The 23,535-nt window shown below is 39.1% G+C and overlaps 1 protein-coding gene and 1 long non-coding RNA gene across 6 annotated transcripts in view; one reads left to right on the top strand and one right to left on the bottom strand.

The window, feature by feature from the left end:
• Positions 1-23,535, bottom strand: part of tenm3 (teneurin transmembrane protein 3) — a 690,209-nt gene that overhangs the window by 359,906 nt on the left and 306,768 nt on the right. For all 5 annotated transcript variants that reach the window (XM_079656342.1, XM_079656340.1, XM_079656341.1 and 2 more), the window contains one exon: positions 18,030-18,107. The gene's annotated coding sequence lies outside the window, so the exon portion shown is untranslated. The remainder of the gene's footprint in view (positions 1-18,029; positions 18,108-23,535) is intronic.
• On the top strand, positions 4,387-7,578 carry LOC307020372. Its single transcript, XR_013802855.1, has 3 exons — positions 4,387-4,688; positions 5,614-5,647; positions 6,570-7,578. It is a non-coding gene; the product is annotated as an uncharacterized lncRNA (long non-coding RNA).

Raw genomic sequence — 23,535 nt, 5'->3', positions numbered from 1 at the left:
GTGGGTGGGGAGAGAGGGAAGGTCGCCTCTGGTTAACAATGACTCCATTTATTCACAAACCCAGCCTCCTCTCATTCTCTTCTTTCTCCCCACATCTTCAATCCCTCCTTTCTCACTTTTCTCTCATCTTTATCTTCAATTCTCCCTCTTTGTCCCTCTCTTTTGAATGTCCTCAATGTTTCATGACTTCAGACATTTCAGATCATATCAAATGGATTTTCAGGTATTTTTAAAGGTTACATTTATTTTCCCATTTCAGTCCTTAGCCCAGTTTACTACTTTGCTCCCTCTTTGGCCTGTTATCACCCCCCCGCCTCCTTCCTGTTCAGGTAGCAGCTTCCAACTGGCCACAGCATAAAGGACCAATTGTGTGTGTGTGTGTGTGTGTGTGTGTGTGTGTGTGTGTGTGTGTGTGTGTGTGTGTGTGTGTGTGTGTGTGTGTGTGTGTGTGTGTGTGTGTGTGTGTGTGTGTGTGTGTGTGTGTGTGTGTGTGCGTGCGTGCGTGCGTGCGTGCGTGCGTGTGTGTGTCTCATGTGTCAGTGTGTGTCTTATGTGTCAGTGTGTCTCAATGCATCAAGAGCTACATTTGAGGCATGAGTGTTCCTCTACATCCTGCTAAAACAGCTTTTATGTATGAGCATATGATGGTGGCTTTGAGGGAGGAGAGCAGCTGCACTGAAAAAACTGAACCGTTGACTTTAATTAAATGTATTATGTCAACAGATTTCACATAACTGTATCAGGTTAGTTGAAAGCAATGATATGAACTTGAAATAAAAAATATTAGGGTCAACTTATTATTGCTTTCAACTAACCTACAGTATATGTGAAATCTATTGACATAATACATTTAATGAAAGCCCATTATCCATTTCATCATTTTAATAACTTCCTCAGGTTAAAAGTAAAATGGCATGAATCTCTGGAGCTGAATCTGGGATAAAGTTTTGATCATTCGAAAAAAATCAATGTTATTGAAAGTTCAAATGTCGATCCTGAACTTTAAAAAATAAAAATGATGTATTCAAACAAAAAATAAGTATTTGAAAAGGTTTTTAATGTTGAATATTATTAATATTCAGTTTAGCAATTTTTCTGATGACATTTATTTTCTTCACATTTATTTATAATTTGAGTCATGATTTCAGGATCAAAACTTGAACTTTCAAATACACCTATCTCAGACATAGTCATTGAACAGGATGATGTTAGGAATCTCTTAAAACAAGTCAATATTAGGAAGGCCCCAGGTCCAGACCATATTTGTGGGCGTACACTCCAGTATTGTGCTAGCGAACTCTGTGGTGTTTTCCAGCATATATTCCAATTGTTACTTGAGAATAGCCAAATTCCTGATATGTGGAAATCCTCAACTGTAATTCCCTTCCCTAAGAAACCTCATTCTAAAGTCTTAAACGACTTCAGACCGGTGGCTTTAACGTCATTGGTGATGAAAATGTTTGAAAAAATGGTTAAAGGCCTTGTCATGTCAGTAGTAGGTGGTGAACTTGATCCACTACAATGTGCGTATCAGGCAGGGAGAGGCGTAGAGGATGCAAAGCTTTTTATACTGCACACCCTCCACAAACACCTTGAAAAGCCACAAGCCCACGCTAGGCTTTTGTTTGCTGACTTCTCTTCAGCATTTAACACAATGCAGCCGCATCTCCTGGTAGAGAGCCTATTATGTCATTTTAAACTGCCCGATCAACTTGTTTTATGGATTTTAAACTTTCTAACGAATAGAGAGCAGAAGGTGTCTGTCAATGGATGCCTCTCTGACTCTGTCATCCCTTCCACGGGCTCGCCTCAAGGATGCGTTCTTTCGCCCCTGCTTTTTATAATGTACACTGATAAATGCAGGAGCATGTAAGACAACAGCTACCTGGTTAAATTCTCTGACGATACCGCCCTCTTGCCCCTCCTTAGCGGCTCAGAATCAAATATGAAGAGTGAAAAAAGGAAACTTCAGAGCTGTTCTATATTTTCGTGCGTTTCAGGCCAAAAATAAACTTAAATGATTTAATCTACTCCACTTTTGAAATCCCTATAATTGTTCTGTAAAGCAAATCACTGAGTTTGTGTGTGTGTGTGTGTGTGTGTGTGTGTGTGTGTGTGTGTGTGTGTGTGTGTGTGTGTGTGTGTGTGTGTGTGTGTGTGTGTGTGTGTGTGTGTGTGTGTGTGTGTGTGAATATCATATCATTTCCATAAAGCATATCCCTTGCAAGCTAAAATGGAAAATGTGCATATATGGCAGAATCCCCAGAGACCCACGTGATATAGGCCAACCTAGCTTTTACAGAGTACCTTTAGAGAAACAGTTACTGACTTTGAATACATTGGATTGTGTTTTCTTCCCATAACAGAGCACATTAATACACTATTTGTAACCAGTGGGGCTATATGTAACATCAAGCCATTGATTTGCATTTAGTTCCCTCTACAGCAGGGGTGGGGAACCTCCGGCCCCCGGGCCGTATGCGGCCCGCGAGACCAATTGGTGCGGCCCTCGAGTTAATCTTTAAACACACGCAAAAAAGAAAAAAATTAAAGAAATCTAGACCCCAAAAAAGTTAAACAAGCGAGTGCCTGTTTTTCCTGGCCAAGGTCAGGGTCCTTGAACACAACACGAGCCCAACGTGTCATCACCTGGTCATCACGTGGTATATATCTCGTTTTACAGGGGTGCGGTTCTGCCGGAGAGCACCAGAACGTCGCTCCGGAACTTTCACAAATTGCAGTACCCATAAGCACATGCCGCAGTTTCTGCGTGGCTGTGTCTTTAGTTGTAAGCCCAGTGGCGATCTGTTCATCTGTCATACTGATCATACAGTCAATAACTTTGTTATTATTAGCATCTGGTTAGCTAGCTATGCTAACGAATATACAGTAACAAGCTTTTTCTACAACCAGTGAGGTAAAGGCAAATCTTTATATGATCATTATAGTTATACAAAAATAAGAGAATAAAGTAAACAGGTATAACATACTATATGACAGTAAAAAAAAAAGTTGTTATTAATAAACAAGAATACAGTTTGAAAGGAGAGTGATTTGTAAAATATCCGTAAAGAAAAAAAAATCTGCTTACAGTTCTGTTTCATATGGGTGTTGAGAGATGTATCCATAGATCTCTTCATGTTGCTCTCAAATTGCACCAGATTGATGTTTTTAACTTCAACATTTTAAAAACAAATCTCCCCGGGGAGGCATGCCCCCCGGACCCCCCTAGAGGAGGTTAGGTCCCCCCCCCCCCCCACTTAAATCATGTTCACATGGATAGGAAACTAAATACATTTGCACACATCTTGTGTCCATATCTTTCTGTTTTGGTGGTCATGCCACAACCGTGTCATGGTAAAATATCTGGATTAAGAGGTTGCTTTTTCTTTGCACAGCATGAAAGAAAGGCGAAATGAAGATTGCTGTGATTTTAGTATTTTTAAGCAGAGGTCAATAATTTGTACGGCCCTCGGAGAGTGTTGTAAAAATTGAAATGGCCCTTGAGAGGAAAAAGGTTCCCCACCCCTGCTCTACAGCCTCTGCTGTTCATGTGACGAATCACAACAACATCAAAACAGACCAGAGTACCAGAGCAGAGTACATGCCAAGATCAACCAACAAATGTTGAGCTGCTGTTTGTGGAATTGAAATGTGATCATGTGATGTCTAAGTCATAACAGCTGTCAAACAGGGATGTACAGTAACTTGCTGCGTGGTAGTTCCACAGCCTGAAACTGATGACTAATCTATTGCTTTAAGAGGTGCTGTGATCTCTGGTTCCAAAAACTAACTTTCTTGTCCCTACCACGATTGTAATTAGGTCTCCCTATCCATTGATGTTTTAGTGAATTTAACTGCAGCATGCAAATGTGCAATCTGTAAACCATAAATGATCAAAGAAGAAAGTCACTGATGCAGAGCCTCAATGGTAATCTATCTCTTTCTCTGTTATACAAACTTTATGAGACCACATCTATTCTTCACTGATCACAATGATTTGGCCAAATGTATACAGACATCCTAACGTTTGCTAAATCCTGAATTTACAGTATCCTAATCCAGGTCAAATTTTGAACAAGGGCATTTATGAAACCACTCATCCACTGCAGATGATGATTATGAGAGCTTGATGCAGTACAAAACACATGACATATTTATCATAGACAGACGTTTTCATACACACACTGAAAAAAAGGGGAAAGTGGGGTTGTTCAATTTGCAAATATGCATTTAATATATGAAACATAATTTATTCATGTTTCTCGTCGAAACATGAATCAATCATGTAGAACTATTGTAATTTTGAGGGGTGTGCGTTCTATAAGTCTCAATCATGTTAAGAAATAAGAAAAAAGTTATGTTTGTCTCTGTAACTCCGCCCACTGAGCACATACGTCAGCAGCTTGCTCTGCAGCCGATTACTCAGCTTGTAATTATTATTTACAAATATTTTAGTCACAAATTAATATGGTCGGACTCAAACCCGTACTTTAATAGTTTCGTAATTGAACCTGAACAATATGGCACTTTAATGGACAAGATGTAAAGCAGAAAAAAATTGCAAAATATATAAAAAATGTGAAGCTTTTTCTTTTTTAAACAAAGGAGGGGGGGAGGGGTTCTATCACTTTTTCTTCCCGCATCGGAGGAGTAAGCTGGTTCTGTCCCGAGAACATCTCTAACAGGTAAAAGTTATTTAAAGTTATTTAATGTCATCAAATGTTCGTAATAGTAACAGGTTATCACAAGACGCATTGTTTGCAAAAAGCAGAGTTCACATTTGCCGTTACAACGAGCAACGTAAATACAGCTGACATTGTCATTCACTGGTGTTAGCTAGGAGAAAGCCATGAGAATCATAAGGTGAGTTTATATTGATTGACTTGTGTTTAGCTTGTTTTTTAATACTGTGAGTATGTGTAGAGTGTAAGTCCGACAGTTGCTTGATTTACAATATTTAAAACTATGAACCTTGCCCAAAGTTATGCACATTAAACCGAGCTCAGTGGGGAGGGGGGAGTCATATCTGATGGGTGAGCTTGCGGCATGTTTGCATGTCTATAGGCTACGTCTTGTTTTAAATTATTGTTTCATGTCTGCTGTCAGGCGGTGTAGAACTTTACTGCGTCGGTCCGGCTCTGCATGTCTACTCTTGTGCCGACTTTTAAGGGAGCTGATGCAGGTTGTAGGCCTACCTTACGTTAAGCCACCATCTTTACCCATTTATGGTGTTGATTGTTAAAGATACAATATTGTCTGTGGGACCGCAGTGTTTTCCCTAAAAAACTGTGTTTATGTCTCTGCTTTGATCCGCTCTGTGTTCATGTAAATACACACAGATCAAAACAGAGACACAATATTGTGTGTGGGGGTGTGTCCCGGAAAGCTCGCAACGCTGATGTGTATGGCTCCGTACAAAGTTGTACTCATTGCATTAGTATAGGCTACTGTAGGTTTTTACACTGGAGGCGCACATCTCGGCCGAAGTCGGTTCATATTAACCTAAAGGTACATGATTAAATGGTACATGTCGCCTTTAAGGAGCAGAACATTTTTGTTTTATTTGTGTGTGAATAATGAAATAATTTCAAATATGTTTTTCTGTGATAGGTAATTGGTGTGGAGAAGAGTTCTGTAGTAAATGGTGAGTATTCAAATGTTCAGTGTGATTTACTTGACTAACTTAAACTTGATCTTTAACTAATTGAAAACTGGTATTAGTCTGACAATTTCTGAATATTTATTCATAACATTTACATACTGCAAACATTGCAGGGATATACACATTTTCTGATTTATGAGGCAAAAGTGATTCAGAAAGTGAGAGGCAAAAGCCAAACATTCTGTGATAAAGACTCCTTCACAAAAGTGATAATGTGTTCTTTGTTGAAATGACTATAAGGGTGTTTCTTCTATGTAGTCTTATATTACAGTAATACTTATTTTAAGTCGCTTTGGAAAAAAACGTAAACTAAATTAAATGTAATGTAGTCTAACCTGGTTGTTCGTACTTGATATAAAAAGTTATTCTCACTATAGAGCTAAAACAGGAGTAATGTAGTCCCTTTTCCGTGCTCTTGTCAATACATTTTGAATCAGCTGAAGCAACTTAACTGAGTTTTTGGTACAACCTGATAATAAAGAGTTACAATAAGCTAGCCTTGAAATAACAAATGCATGGATTAGGTTCTCTGCATCGTTTTGAGGCAAGCACACAACTACGATCATGACATCATTAGAAAATGAAATGATTTCATGATTGTTATGACTGTGATATTTTGTTTTCTTTGATAAATGCGGAGTTTAAGCACATAACAACCCTGCCCCTCCAATCAAGATTTCTCTCTTAGCTGGATGTGCTATCTGACAAACTTCTGAAGGTTTTTGAGAATAGAGGAGGACAGATAGGCCAGCGTCTGAACTGTATTATGTCAAACATGACTCAAGTAAGAATTAATTTAAAGAAAATTATACATCGAGTCAATAGTGTAGACATTTCATTGATTCATATATGTATTGATTTGTTAGATCTCACTCTGTTCCTTTTGTGACTGTGCACTCTGCAGGCAGAAGATGAAGACGTCATTCTGCGGTCCATTCAGGGGATTACAGTGGGACTTTATGTTGTCAAACACAATTCCACCATGAGACCAGATGACAGATGAGACCAGAGGACAGATTGTCCTGTAAGGCCAACAGGTAGCCTACTAACTGATGTGGACAACATTGCATTAGCTTCGACCATGCTGTTTGGACTAATGTACGCAATGAACCTGAACTACCCCCCTAAACTGAAGTACACGTTCGAAGTGCTCCAGCAAATGTTAATGGAGCTAGACGGCAACATGCTCTCCAAGAAAGCCCAAGCGTTTAAAAACAAACTGTTTGAGTGAGCTGTTGCCATGGACCACCATTGTGCACTTTTACAGCATTCATACTGGACTTTCATCGATACAACTGTCTTGCACTTTCTTTGCTCATGCTTTTTGCTTGATTTGAATGTTTCAGAAATGTGGGTCTTTCCTGGGGTCATGTGTTTTCAGAATGTACCACTTGTCATGTGTTTCAGAATGTACTAATTGCGCTACTTCAAAATGTCAGTTCTTGTTTTTATTTGTAATACTTTCTTTTGTGCATGTGGTGAGAAACCAGACCATTATTATACTTTCATGTATTTTTCCAAAGCAATGCCATTGCTTTTTTGCATTAAAGTGCCCTTTCATATTAGAAGGTTACTATTTAAATAATGGATTTGCAAGAACATTTCCTTTTTTCGGCTAGGCGTTGACATTTTCTGTTAATTGTTTACTATGAATGAGTTACAAAAATAAGCCTTTCTTTGCAATTTGGCCTAATAAAACCTTTATTTTGGTCGGGAGAATAGTTTCCTTTAAGCTTCCTTGCTGTGTTCTAACACAATAATGTATATGTACATTCTTCTATTTCTTTATTTTCAATGTATTTGTTAATTCTCCTGGGGCTGCATGATGGAAAAACCAAAAGCTCATCTGGATGTGTGGTGGTTGTTAATATTGTTTTATTTTTTGAGAAAAATACATGAATGTTGTTCAAAGAAATGTGTTTGTCTTTATTGACTATTTGTTCTAAAATGTTGTGATAAATGCTGTAGATATAAGAGATTAGGATGGATCCTGTAGAATGTACGAAATGCCTCTATTCACATGAAATAAATAATCTTATGTACCCCTTGAGCACTAGGTAGATTAAACAGAAAACTATAGCATGTAGTTTAAACAAAACATTAATGTGGCTCTGTACAGAAATATACTGAGTATATTAAAAGCCTCAAATTAACATAAAAAGTAATGTTGGTTAAACATAGGGTAAATGAATATAACTAATATTAAAGGAAATATTTACATTAACATAACAATTTCATGTTTCTTTGACCTAACATAATGGAATAGTTTTGAGTACACATGATTTTAATATGTGCAACCAGTTTCCATGTTTTTTATTACTTAAGTCCAACAGACTTTTTACAGTGAAGCTTAAATAAAGAAATCATGTTGCTTTAACAGGTAGCCTACAAGTTAAATATACTGAGTATATTAAAAGCCTAAAATGAACATAAAAAAGTCATGTTGGTTAAACATAGGGTAAATTAATATACCTATATTAAGGGAAATATTCAAATGAACATAACAATTTCATGTTTCTTTGACATAACATAGTTGTGTGTCTTTAACATAATGGAATAGTTTTAAGTACACATATTTTTAATATGTGCAACCGGTTTCCATATTAAAATCATTTGAATCCAACAGCCTTTTTTTTCAGTGCACTACACTCTTATTTGTTAAAACATTTAAAATGTGGTGATTGTCTTTTTAATCAATAAAGGTTCATCTTAATCTTAATTGTTTAATATACATAGACTGAGCCTTTTTTACATACTAAAGTAAAGTTACCATCTCTGTACTGTGCTTTGATTCTTCTTCATTTCCCTGTGATGGCATGAATCAAAGTGAAGACTGTGTTTATCATGCAGCTCGTCATGTTTAGCCCTGACAGCACTGCTCATCTCAGCTGGTTGTTTCTACACGGACCACTATTGCGGTAAGCATGTTGTAACTTCCGGTTGTTGTTGTCATCTCCGGGTATCCCGTGTGCCTGTTCTGTTGCTGATAGCTTATTATCTTAACTTAATCGATCGTTTTAAAACTCTTGATCACGGCAACTGCCTGACGTTGTAATCAAACGTTACTACAGCTTAAGCACTCACAACTCTCCTTCTCTTAGCGACTGTAATTCCACAGTTGCCTACACTCTTTTCGGGTTTGCTAACGGTAGCTACTTTAGCTTGATAGCTAGCCATGGCTCTTTCCCCACCCTCGGGTGCTATTTCCTGCTCTAACTGTCTCATGTTTGGTTACTTCCCTACCTCCTTTACTGGTACAGATACATGTGTTAAATGTAGTATAGTTGTTAGGTTGGAGGCGGGATTCATAGCCATAGAAGCCCGGCTCCGCATCTTAGAAAATAACTCAGCTACAGTAAAGCCCATGTTAGCCGGTGCGGACTGGTAAAAGGTAGCTCCTCTTAGCCGTCCCCCGGCAACTCCCGAGCAGCAGGGAGATTGGGTGACTGTTCAGAAGGGGCATAACGCAAAACCCGCAGGTCCCCACCAACCCGTTCACGTATCTAACAGATATTCCCCACTCAGCGAGACACCCGCTGAGAAGCCAACTCTGGTTATTGGTAGCTCTATTATGAGACACGTGAATTTAGAGACCGAAGCGTCCACAGTCACATGCATTCCGGGGGCCAGAGCGGGCGACGTTGAGGCGCATCTTAGACTGCTGGCTAAAAATAAACGTAAATACAGTAGGATTGTTATTCACGTCGGTGGTAATGATGTTCGTTTACGCCAATCAGAATGCACCAAACTTAATGTGGCGTCGGTGTGTAGTTATGCTAAAACAATGTCGGACACCGTAATCTTCTCTGGTCCCCTCCCCAATCTGATCAATGATGACATGTATAGCCGCATGTCATAATTTCAGCGCTGGTTGTCTTGGTGGTGCCCAGCAAACAATGTGGGCTTCGTAAATAATTGGACACCCTTCTGGGGAAAACCTGGTCTGATTAAGAGAGACGGCATTCATCCTACTTTGGAAGGTGCAAATCTCATTTCGGCAAACATTTCAGGGCTTTGTGGACTTAATCCATGACAAACTGGAGTTGAGACCAGGAGGCAGAGTCGCAGTCTTACACACTTCTCTGCGCTCTCTCCTAGGCAGTCATCCATAGGAATCCCGAACCCAATAAAATACCCAATATTAACGGTAGGTGTGTCTGCCCAAGGACAATTTAAGGTAAAACCTAATAGAGGTGTCATACATAATAACCTAATAAAAGTAAATGTAACAACTACTAAAGTGCAACAAAACAGGAAGATTAAATGTGGTCTCTTAAACATAAGATCTCTAGCATCTAAAGCAATATTGGTAAATTATTTAATATCAGATTATAATATTGATATATGCTGTCTCACTGAAACTTGGTTGAGACATGAAGAATATGTCAGCATAAATGAGGCCACTCCACCCAGCCATATCAATACTCATATTGCCCGAGGAGCGGGCCGAGGAGGTGGAGTTGCAGCAATCTTTGACTCAAGTTTACTTATTAATGCTAAACAAAAATTAAATTATACCTCCTTTGAAAGCCTCGTTTTTAGTCTTACGCATCCGACCTGGAAAACTTTGCAGCCAATCTTATTTGTTACAGTGTACCGTGCACCAGGTCCTTATTCAGAATTCTTATCAGAATTCTCTGAGTTTTTATCAGCTTTGGTACTTAAAACAGATAAAGTAATTATCGTAGGTGACTTTAATATTCATGTTGACGATGATAAAAATAGCCTTACTGTTGCATTTAACTCTATATTAGATTCTGTTGGTTTCTGTCAGAGTGTAAATAAACCAACCCACTGCTATAATCACACTCTTGACCTTGTTCTGACTTATGGTATTGAAGTTGAGCAACTATTAGTCGAACCGCATAATCCTGCTTTATCCGACCATTTCTTAGTAACTTTTGAAGTACTGTTACTAGACTACAAAGCATTAGCCAAAAGGTCCTGCAGCAGAAACCTATCTGTTAGTGCTATAGCCAAATTTAAGGAAGAGATTCCACCAATACTTAACTCGATAGCATGTCTGCATGTAGGGGAGGAAACTTATAAAAAATGTACACCACCCCAAATTGATCATGTTGTTGATAGTGCTACAGATGCGCTGCGAATAAAATTAGACTCTCTTGCTCCTTTGAAAAAAATAAAATAAAACAACATAGATTAGCTCCATGGCATAATACCGAAACCCGCAAAATAAAGCAAAAGTCGAGACAACTTGAAAGGATATGGCGTTCCACTAAACTTGAAGAATCTAGTTTAATTTGGCATATTACTCTCAATGACTATAAGAAAGCACTGCTTAAAGCGAGAGCAGCCTACTACTCTTCATTAATAGATGAGAATAAGAATAATGCAAGATTTCTTTTCAGCACTGTAGCCAGGCTGACAGAGAGCCACAGCTCGACTGAGCCTTTTATTCCCATAGCACTCAGTAGTAATGATTTTATGTGCTTTTTTAACGATAAAATTGTTACTCTTAGAAACAAAATCAATGACCCCTTGCCTTTGACCAGTATAGTGTTATCAACAGCTCCCGGAAACGTAAGTTCTAATATTACACTAGATAGTAAACTAGAATGCTTTTCAGCCATAAACCTTGAACAATTAAATTCAATGATTCTCTCTTCTAAACCATAAACGTGTATCTTAGACCCGATTCCAACTAAGCTGTTAAAATAAGTTTTTCCATTAATTAGCACTTCTTTATTAAATATTATGAATATGTCTTTATTATCAGGCTATGTTCCACAATCATTCAAAGTAGCAGTGATAAAACCGCTTCTTAAAAAGCACAACCTCGATCCAGAGGTTTTAGCCAACTATGGACCTATTTCTAATCTTCCGTTCCTCTCAAAAATTCTTGAGAAAGCAGTCGCAAAACAGCTGTGTGATTACTTAAAAAACTATGATTTATTTGAAGATTTTCAGTCTGGCTTTAGAACACATCATAGCACAGAGACAGCCCTGGTTAAAGTCACAAATGACATTCTAATAGCCTCAGACAAAGGACTTGTCTCTATTCTTATCTTGCTCGATCTTAGTGCTGCATTTGATACTATCGACCATGATATCCTATTGCAAAGACTAGAGCACTTAGTTGGCATACAGGGAACTGCTTTTGGCTGGTTTAGGTCCTATCTATCTGAACGCTCTGTTTATACGTGTCAACGATGAATCTTCCATGCAAACCAAAGTTAGCCATGGAGTGCCACAGGGCTCAGTGCTTGGACCTATTTTGTTCACACTATATATGCTTCCGTTAGGCAATATTATAAGGAATCATTCTGTAAACTTTCATTGTTATGCGGATGATACTCAACTATATTTATCAATCAAGCCTGATGAAATTAATCATCTAAATAAAATTCAAGACTGCCTCAAGGACTTAAAAACGTGGATGACCTTACATTTTTTGATGTTAAACACGACCAAAACTGAAGTTATTGTACTTGGCCCGAAGAATCTACGAAACAAATTATCTAAAGATATACTAACTATGGATGGCATTAATTTGGCCTCCAGTGAGACTGTAAGGAATCTTGGTGTTATATTTGATCAGGATTTATCTTTTAACACCCACATAAAATCAATTTCAAGGACCGCCTACTTCCATCTACGTAACATTGCAAAAATCAGGCATATCTTGCCTCAAAACGATGCAGAGAAACTAGTCCATGCATTTGTTACTTCAAGGCTGGATTATTGTAACTCCTTATTATCAGGGTGTACCAAGAAGTCAGTCAAGTCGCTTCAGTTGATTCAAAATGCTGCAGCTCGTGTACTAACCAGAGTTAGGAAAAGGGACCACATTACTCCTGTTCTGGCTGCCTTACACCGGCTCCCTATAGAACACAGGATAGAATTTAAAATTCTTCTTCTCGCCTACAAAGCCCTTAATGGGAAGGCGCCATCTTACCTTAAATAACTTATTATACCCTATTGTCCTACTAGGGCATTGCGTTCCAAGAATGCAGGGTTGTTGGTTGTTCCTAGAGTCTCTAAAAGTACAATGGGAGCCAGAGCCTTTTCTTATCAAGCTCCACTTTTGTGGAATCAGCTTCCAGTTTGTGTTCGGGCGGCAGACACCTTATCCGTTTTTAAGAGTGCGCTTAAGACCTTCCTTTTTGATAAAGCTTATAGTTAGGACTGATTAGATTCAGCCCCTAGTTTTGCTGATATAGGCTTAGTTTGTCGGGGGACATCTTACTTCTTCCTTCTCTCTGTCTATACCTGTGTACTCTCATGTTCCGATTAACCCAGCTTCCCCAAATTTCGTTCTTTTTGGTGTCTATATACGCCGGGATCCGGAGTCATGGATGATCCTGCGGTCCTGTGTCATGGATCACGAGTCCTGGATCTTGAGTCGTGGCTGTGGTTCTAGATCATAAGTCCTGGATGGATATCCTCGTGGATTCATCTTCCTATTATACACACATGCATTTCCAAACATTTGGACTACCTATGTTGCAAATGTATTATCTTTTCAATTTACACACGGCATCTATTGCACGTCTGTCCATCCTGGGAGAGGGATCCCTCCTCTGTTGCTCTCCCTGAGGTTTCTCCCATTTTTCCCTTTAAACTGTGGGTTTTCTCTGGAAGTTTTTCCTTGTACGATGTGAGGGTCTAAGGACAGAGGGTGTCGTATTGTCATACTGATATTCTGTACAAACTGTGAAGTCCACTGAGACAAATGTAACATTTGTGATATTGGGCTATATAAATAAACATTGATTGATTGATTGATTGATTGATTGATCTTGCTGCTTTGCTACATTTCCTGAAACAAGGTGGCACTCATGTGTTAAAGGAAATGTCTGGATATGTTAGTGGGATACATTCTGACTATCATATTATTCCACTACTAAAGATTATGATGACATTCCTGTAACAAATGTGAAAAAGAAGTTGCGATGGTGATCTAGAGAAGTTTAAATAGAGACACCTTTTTGGCAGAGAAAACTCCACATTCCTTTGTAAGCCACTAATCTCACGCTGTAATACACCCCTCTCCTGCACCTCTGGCCTTTCAACACTTTGTTCTGAAGCTGCCCACTGTCAGAGAGGGAGGGTACCCAGCATGCTGTGTGATGTAATGTTTCCAAAAGACTGGCTACATTACAGGATGAGGACAGAAATGTGCAATACAATATGACAATGGCCTCACATCTGGAACAATAAGAGAGTATTTGGATCGACAGATAAGAAATACAGCAAATGACTGCCATAACTTTCACATAAGAGCTGTGTGGTGTGATGTAACTAAGTAAATGTACTCAAGTCCTGTACTTAAGTAAAACATGTAAGTACTTGTACTTTACTTTGTTTTTTAAAAATTATACTACTTTATACTTTTTACTCTTTTTAGATATTGAGTAACTAGTTACTTTGCAGATTAAGGTTAATACAACATCTTAATTGCCACATATAGTATCATACATTGTTATAGGCTAAGCTACCCGGTGTTCTATAAAGTAATTGAAATTAACTTATTATGAACCCAATAAGTTTAATGAAATAATGAATAATATATCTGGTGTTTAAAGGGGCCTTTTTGCATGACACTTGTTTTTTATTTTGGTACTAAAAGTATATATTTATATTAAAATGTTAGTTTTACTTTCCAACATTTTTAATGCAGTACTTTAAACTTGTAACTGAATATTTTACTGTAGTATTGTTACTTTTACTTAAGCGATCCTAAGTAAATAATCTGAGTACTTCCTGCACTTCTGGTTGTGTTTATCTGTTTGTGCTGTAACTGGTTTGTTGTTACAATCTTCTAAATACATACATGTTTACATCCGTTTTCATTGGGTTTCATCAATATGCAACACATGAGAGTTTCTTATAGGTGTTTGTTGGTAGAGGGATGCAGATAGTATCTGTGGTGTGGGGATAGTGGTTCTGACTGAGGATAGGCACACTGGTTCTGGGAAGGCAAGCATGAGTTCCAAAAGCACTCATGCCTGCTTGCTGCCTCCCTTTCATGACCCCTGTTGTAATGCTCAGAAGCTTCAAAGACTAAAAAGCCAAGGGGGATAGAGAGGATTACAACATTACCAGAGAATGCCAGAGAATCAACTTTATTGAAGCAAGAAAATGCAGAATTATTTTAAAATACGATACTCAGTCTGCAGGGACCTAGCCTGGGAAGGGTTGGGGGGAATGGTAGCTGCAGAGATGCCAGTTCCCCTCATGACCACTGCCCAGCGGTCCATGAGCAAGGCCTGGAGCACCTGCTTTATCACTCTGACATTTCCCCACAGCATAACGTAACATGTTTGTATTAACCCTAACCCTCAAAGGGATTGTATAATTATTATCATACTTATACTTAATATACTTCTCTGGCTTGCAGAGGCACTGCTCCGTAGTTGTAGCCTCTCTATAATAATGAATCATTTGCACAACAGCTACCTTGCACATCTGTAACTTATATACTATCCTATGAATATGTTTCTGCTACTTATAAGTCTTTCTGCTGCAGTATTTTGGTCTTTCTATCTATCTATCTATCTATCTATCTATCTATCTATCTATCTATCTATCTATCTATTTATCTATTAGTACCCCTGTTATTCTAAATGCAGATTTCAGCAGCAGCATGGCAGTGGGAGACACAGTTTCTTACCTGCTCTGTGGAGCCTCAGAGAGAAAAATAAATGTGGCTAATAGGAGTGAGATGGAGAGAGGCAGCAACTGTAAGTGACAGGTTAAACTGCAAAGACCAGGGAAAAGAAAGGAAGACAAAGCATCACTCTGAAGACAGACGTGTGGGGAATTTCCTATTTTCTCTATAAGACATACATCAATGCAAAAATGTCTAAAATAAATGTTCGGTTTTGTCACATGGCAATGTACTGTTTAAGTAGAAAGTACACTTAAAAAGGTACATGTTTAAGGAGCTCACAGTAAGAGTGATCGGTGGAAGAGCCAAGACTGAAAAATATGGCACTTTGTGTTATGATGGTCTGGAATGATGAGGGGCCAGAATAGAAGGTGACCCTCATCCATTTACCCGCTAGAGACTCAAAGTCACTTGAAGCTCTTGGGGCTGGGAATTTCAGCCATTGCCAACTTCAATCCAATTTAGTTGGTGAAACTGGAACCGGCAGTGTGACACATTTTCACATGTAGAGGAAATGTTTCAGGACGCTGGTGTCAGGCCAAACCACAGATATGCACTGTACAATGACAACACATCTGACAATGAACTAAAAATAAGATATTTGGTAAATATTTTTTTAAGTTGCCCTTAGATTATATCTCTGCAGATGTGATGGAGGTCTGATTACTTACTTGTCTAATATATTTACTGTGAATAACCGCATCGACGTACTGGCTATTCCAAACCATTCTCTTCATTTGCAGAAACAAATCTAGGTTTTAGATACCTGACTTTGAATGTCAAATTGACATAATTTGTTGAACAGTCAAGTTAATATTTAGGATTAAAGTAGCTTAAGAGTAATATTTACATTTCTAATATTAAAACTTTAAACAAAAAAAAAAGGATAAAGTTGTTATCGGACATTTCAAAAGACAGAGAGAACCCAGCTGACTGGAGAGGGGCCTTCCCAAGATATCTGACAATCCATGATGCATTTCTGTTGTAATATACTGGTCCTTAGGCTGGGTGGAGGTTAAGATGAGTGGCTGGGTGGGGGCAAGGCTAAGTTCAGGTGAATTTCAGTCGAGAAACAACTGAATTATTGCATTATTTTATGCTTAAACAGTCACAGTGAAAGTTCCTGAAACTTTTATCTGGTTTCAGCTCCTGAGCAGTGCTGGAATATTCCTCCAAAAATTGTATACTATACCATCCCAGGTGTGCAGAGGACAGTGGACAGAGACAGTGTGAGCAGGATGTTGATGATGTTGACAAGCTAAAGGGCTGCAGCTTCATGCGTTAAGTGATGAGCTGCTGCTAAGCCCTTTCTTTTGACATGGAGTTTGCGTTTCAATTAAAAAATAAATTGACCCACACTCTATGGATTTTTGCAGGAGTTGTCAGTTTAATATTTTCATGCATTTTCCACAACAATGTCCTCTTTTTTGTTATTGTAAATCTCCCCCAAAATGAAACCTTAGTTTTTTAAATGGAAAGTAAGTGTTACGCCTGGATCCACCACGTCCATTTGCGCCACTCTAGCCAATGCGTGTGAGTCCACCAGACGCGCCACTTCATTACATGCCATTACATGCATTACATTCGGTACATGCCGAGGAAATATGCCCAAATCAACAAAAACTGCGAGCCGGCACGCAAGACACCCCGCTTCTGCAACGCGCCCGGTGAGTTTTGACGCTGTTGGAGGTCGGAACAAAACCGCGGCGCAGCCGGAAAGCTGGCAGACGCACCCGGTGGAATCCAGGCGTTAGAGTTGAATGTTGATTTTTCTACATTCATTTTTAAATTTGAATTCTTATTTTTTATAATTTCATAGCTGTGATAGCAGTTAGTAGTTGTACGTATGGATAGCTGATCCTTGTTAAAGCACGGTCTGGCTCAGAGTGCACTGTGAACACCATGATACAGTTTAATGTTCAGAATACTTTGGATAATAATTAGTTTTCCTGCAGCCTCAAAGCAACGACACAATGTCCTGGGGACATTAGTCACTTTACCTAAAGTATGTCAGCAGTATCTTCAATTCAAACAAAGCAGAGTAAGGAGCCTTGATGCTCACAATGTTAATCTGTCAGAATGTATACAAATCATGTCACGTTATTAGCACTGCCTAAAAAAAGCAGTAGCAGGTAGAGCATTTGGCATCCAGCCATGTGAACTAGAACTGTGGTCCCCTTGCAATGTGTTTTTCTCTGCATTCTCACACACAGTATTATAAATCATGAAAGAACACTGTTTCACACTCTCCATTGTTGAAGTAATGGGAAAAATGTGTGATAATCAGGCTGACACACATACACTGCTGTCAGAGTCCTTCAGCGGAAACAGCTTTTCCTCAAGAGCTGCCTTCCAAAAACACTTGACAAAAACAGAAATTGGCAATTCATTCCTTTACTTGTTCATGTTTTTCCCTGCTCATTTTTTATTGATCGCAATCACTTGTTCTCTGCACATGTTCAAATTACAGAGCGGGTTTTTGTCTTTTCTTCCCTCCTACTGCGAGAAGAATAGCCTAATCAAGGCTAATTGCTGCTAATCCTCTCACTCTTTAGCGGGAGATTTAGAGAGAGAAAAAGAAAGAACATTTTCAACATAAAATGAACAGGATAGGCAGCGAGAAATATTGAAGAGGCAATAACTGAGAGGCAGGCAGACAATGCCAAGCAGTGATCCAGTGAGAAAGACAAGAGCCACAGATGGAGACAGGGAGAGGGTTGGAGGGCCACCTACCAACTTGTTGAGCGGTCTAGCAGTTGAATGGCACTGTTCTGCTGCCAAGTGGTGTCATTCCCTTCTGTGCTTCCAAAACTAAGGACAGAAAGACAAGGAAATGAAATGTGAAACAGTCATTCACACTGCTAACCACCTTCCTGTATGCATGTCTCTGTGCTTTCAAAAGCAGAGCAGCAATGTGGTAATGTCATGAATTCAAGCATGTCATATGAACCAGATAGTATTAACAAAATATAAATGAGAGCAGACCACATGTCTATTGCCCAGGCAGTGTGCTACACGGGCTTATTTCTTTAAATACTGTTACTCTATTGTTGTCCACCTAGATGGGTATTTTTTATAAATTATGATTTGTGTAATTGTTATCTCTAATATTGTATTGTACCTCTTAATTCATGTTTGCCCCTTTACTCTTGCTGTAAAACTGTATATGTCCCCTCTGTTAGACTATTAAGGCATCCTGACACGTGATCAGGAGCTGATGGAATCATGGTTTCCACGCCAACTGATCCAAGCTGACCTGCATCTTTTATCACCCGATATTTCTGGCCTTTTGATTGAAAGAGGAATTACAGGAACAACATTTTGTAATTGGAATGGAGGATGACATGTCACTGTGACCAACAGAAAAAATAAGTGGAGCAGGATTAAGCCTATAATTAACAGGGGGGAAACAAATCTAATTTAATTCACACAAGTATTTCTTGATCCTCACCACTGACAATTACAGTACGGCATACAAACAGGATCAAGTTGGGTCGTCGGGGCTTTATGAATAGTGTTTGCAGTGTTACAGCGGTGATACACACAGAAGGCCGTGCTCAGTGGAAGCTGTGCAGATTGCAGGTGCAGTATTGCAGCATTGACACAATTGGAACAATGATGTAGTTAACATAGAACATAGTAAACATAAATAAATACTTAAAATAACAAATGCCCCTCCTGGAGTTGTTGAGAAATGCGTTGTTCAAGGCAAACACAATAAAACATAGCCTGGGTGTTTAAAAAAATCTTTGAACCAAATGTTTCTGTCCCATTTCCTGTGATGAAGAGATCAAAGCACTAACTTATACTTATTTGTTCCAACGCTTAAACAATCACTTCTGAAGAGAAATGGGTGCCGGATGGTAAAAAAATATATTCCTGCACTCAGAGGTGTCCAGTGTCCCCTTTGTAAGTTGACTCATAACTGAGCATGAATATTTCATTATTTCATGAATTTATATGGTGTCTGAGTCTGATAGCTGTTTTCTATGCCAAGGTGAAATACACATGAGCAGGGTCAAGAGGTGGGAAGTAACTAAGTACATTTAATCAAGTACTGTACTTTACTTGAGTATTTCCATTTAGTACTACTTTAAACTTCTACTCAACTACATTTAGTAGGAAAATAATGTTATTTTACTCAACTACAACAATTAGTTGATGACAATTTATTAAACCGCTTTGCTATTTTTAACAAATAAATACTTGATCAACCACTGGCAGTGTCCACCTCTAAACGTTGACGTGGCCTAAGATGAAGTAGCTGTTCTAACACAAGGATTAGTGTAACGCTGTTCAGGAGGAGCAGGGTGTGACCGCGGAGATCACCTGAGTCACAGACATCAGCAACATTTTTTAAAGTCTTTCAATAGAAACTCATAGAGGTTAAATGATTGCATTGAGGAGAACACAAACATGCTGTACAGATACACACACAGAAACACACACCAGAGACCAGGGATGTCCAAGTCTTCAATGTGACATTGAGCTAATCAGATTGGAGGGAGAACGGTGTTGGATAAACAAATGGCTCCTCTACATTGCGGGGCCCCTCTCCTCTACATCTCCCCCACCCTCTCATTAATCAGGAGAAGAGCTTTTAGAGTGCAGAGAGGGATGCGTATTTACTCACTAATGCATGTCAACAGCCAAATCTACTCCATGGCGATGAAGAAACAACTATTTACCCATAACCACTCTTCACATGGAAAATCCAACTTTTTCACAAAAGCCACAAAGCGTATTAGCAGTAGGGTACGACCCCCCAAATGGAGGGAATTATGAAACAAATTCTGAATATTATTATTATGCATGCATGGGAGTAGGGCTCAAGTCTTCCTTAAAATGAATAAAATGGCTATTTCTGTATTAAAGTTGAGGGAAGAAAAGAGCCCTATCTGTGACAAATATAATTCCCTAAAAGGATACAATCAGTGTGATGAATGCTGTAATATTATTAAACTAAAGCATGTTAACTCTTTAAGGCGGAGATCTTCAGTTAGGCCTAGTTCTAAAAAGTCTATTAACTGCGTGACATAAAAAACAGGAAGTACTTAAAAACACATTAATCACCAGAGTGATCAACTTTGATTCATGCCAACTGCTTACAAGAGGAAAATCTGGCGAACATGTTGATACAGGGTAAACATCATTCATCTGCATATTAGTCGATCTTAAGAGAAAACTAATAATCCTTTTTGGGGAAATGATTTTGCAAATGACTTCTGCTCTCCAACAGTGCTGCTACTGCTGTAGTTATATCATGCATATATACCTAATATACTACTGTAGTTATATCTTGCATATGTACCTGATGTACTACTCAATGTTGTAGTCAAGTCACCAATTCACAAGTCCAAGTCACTCTTGAGTCCCCACTTTTCGAGTCCAAGTCCGAGTCACCTAGGGAGAGTCGTAGTCGAGTCCAAGTTCAAGTCCGAGTCCGAGTCCGAGTCCAAGTCCGAGTCCAAGTCCGAGTCACCCAAGAAGTGCCCGAGTTGAGTCACAAGTCTTCATGTATTAATGTGGAGGACCACAGATGGAAATTAGCTATTAGCTATAATCTGGCATATGCATCTCTTCTCTTTGCTGAGATTAATGTTTTTGTATGCATGGTCCTTCTATAAAAAAAATGAAAATACAAATCTTAGTCGATATGTTAGTTGAAATGTAGCTGCTCCTCAACATTGCTTTTATCCTGTCATGTTATGCTAATGTGTCGATTGAACTGCTGTGAAGCCAGTTTGGCCACAATTATTTTATAAAAACAAATATAAAGCTTATTACTAATATTATTATTTTTATTATTGTACATTTCCAATGTGGAAACAAAATGTGTGAAAGCATAAAGCACGATGCAGGGCGTGTCTCTAGACATCTCTAAACTGGAATAGCGGGGGCGCGACCACTACCTGAACTCGCCTCGCAGGTGCACACGCCAGGACAGAGTACAGCTGACTCGAGAAAAAACGTGCTCGAATCCGAGTCTTCACAAGTCGAGTCCAAGTCATCGTGGGTGAAAAATTCACGACTCCGAGTCCTGGTCAGAGTCGTGACTCGACTCGGACTCGCGCACTGATTGAAGCGACTCGGACTTGGACTCGTGAATTTTTGTGCAGGATGACTTGGACTCGGACTCGGACTCGAACACAGATAATGATGACTTGGACTCGGAATCAACTCGGACACTCCTTGGGTGACTCAGACTTGGACTCGGACTCGAACACAGGTAATGATGACTTGGACTTGGACTCGAACAAGTGTTCTCTGGAGTCTGATGTCCTCTGTCCTGGTGTGTGCACCTGCGAGGCGAGTTCAGTACTGGGCCCCACTATTCCAGTCTAAAGATGTCTAGAGACACACCCCGCATCCTGCTGTATGCTTTCGCACATTCTGCTTCCAAATTGGAAAATAGCAGCGCAAAATGCTCGTTATGTGGAAATAATATTGAAGAGAAGGCTCCGTAACACATTACTCTAAGGATCGAGTTCATTCATAATAGCTGTCTTGAACACTATCATCAGAGTAACGTGATCTAAAATGGATAAATAAAGATTCAGCCGATAACACAAAAGCACATGGCTACTTAAGATGCAGAATTATGTCCTTGTGCATGCTAAGTAGCCATGTGCTTCCTGGGGCTAAATCTTTATTAGTAAACCGATTTAACCGGTAAAAGTTCCTTCAAAATAAGAGTCCCGATCTTATTACTATCAAAATAAAAGTGCAAAACAAAAACTTTACCATAGGAAAATATTGGCATACAAATATAATCACTTCTCTAAAAGGTAACTCATTTTAAATATAGTTTATTTATATATAATAATAATAATAATAATAATATTAGTAATAAGCTTTATATTTGTACACTGTGGTGATTGACATTATTCACCCACGGATCTATGGGTTGGGGTATTGTTCCGCACGGACATTTTAGTGAGCCGGACTTCCTGTTTCCGCCGTTCTTCGCTTCCCGTCCATGAAGTTGTTTACATGTGTGTTCCGATGCTAAATAAAAGTCTAGCTTTTAGCTTCGATAACCCGCCTCCGACTCCCATCTCTCGGCACCACAATAGCACCTATTACAAGAATTGTAGCCAAACTCGCTTCACAGCAGTTAAATAGACAGATTATTATAACATGACAGGATAAAAGCAATGTAGAGGAGCAGCTACATTTAAACACATATATCCACGAAGATTAATACATGAAGACTTGTGACTCGGACTTGACTTGGACTCTTCTTAGGTGACTCGGACTTGGACTCGGACTCGAACACAGGTAATGATGACTCAGACTCGACTCGGACACTCCTTGGGTGACTCGGACTTGGACTCGAACACAGGTAATGGTGACTCGGACTTGACTCGGACACTGCTTAGGTGACTTGGACTTGGACTCGACTACGACTCTCCCTAGGTGACTCGGACTCAAAGAGTGGTGACTCGAGAGTGACTTGGACTTGTGAATTGGTGACTTGACTACAACACTGCTGTAGTTATATCATGCATATGTACCTAATGTACTACTGTAGTTATACCATGCATATGTACCTGATGTACTACTATAGTTATACCATGCATATATACCTGATGTACTACTGTAGTTATACCATGCATATGTACTAGGGGTGTAACGGCTCACAAACATTTAGGTTCGGTACGTACCTCGGTTTTTAGGTCACGGTTCGGTTCGGTACGTTTTCGGTACAGCAGAAAAAATTATCACAAAATATAACATATATATATATATTTTTTCTTTTTATTATTATTAAACTGTGAATAATGTATTCACTCAAATAAATACAAAATATAATAAAATAAACATTAAGGTGCAGCATTTCGATAAACTGAAATAATCTGTATTTGAACTGTACTGTACTAGTACCTAAGCAGCCAGTTTGACATTATGACTTGCTTGTCATTGTATTTTCATGTTTTTTTAAAGAAAAATTAACTTGTCCACATTGCTTGCCGAAAGGGCAGATCTGCTGGCACTAACAATGTCTCCTGCTGTGGAGAACACCCTCTCGCTAGGGGCAGAGGTAGCAGATACAGCCAGGTAGCGCTTTGCTAACATGGAAACATAAAGATATTTGCCGTTTGTAATAGCTTTGGCTCGGTCTGAACTTTTTGCGAGTGGTGAAGGCTTAAATGCTAGCGGGAGTTGGTTTTGCACTTCAGTCTTTTTTCTTTTGGTACCGGTGATATTCACGTTCGGGTGATGAGTGTGCAAGTTT

Source organism: Notothenia rossii, assembly GCF_949606895.1.
Source record: "Notothenia rossii genome assembly, chromosome: 1".
Lineage (NCBI taxonomy): Eukaryota > Metazoa > Chordata > Actinopteri > Perciformes > Nototheniidae > Notothenia > Notothenia rossii.
The sequence above is the reverse complement of the archived record's forward strand: the minus strand, read 5'-3'. Positions and strand labels throughout refer to the sequence as shown.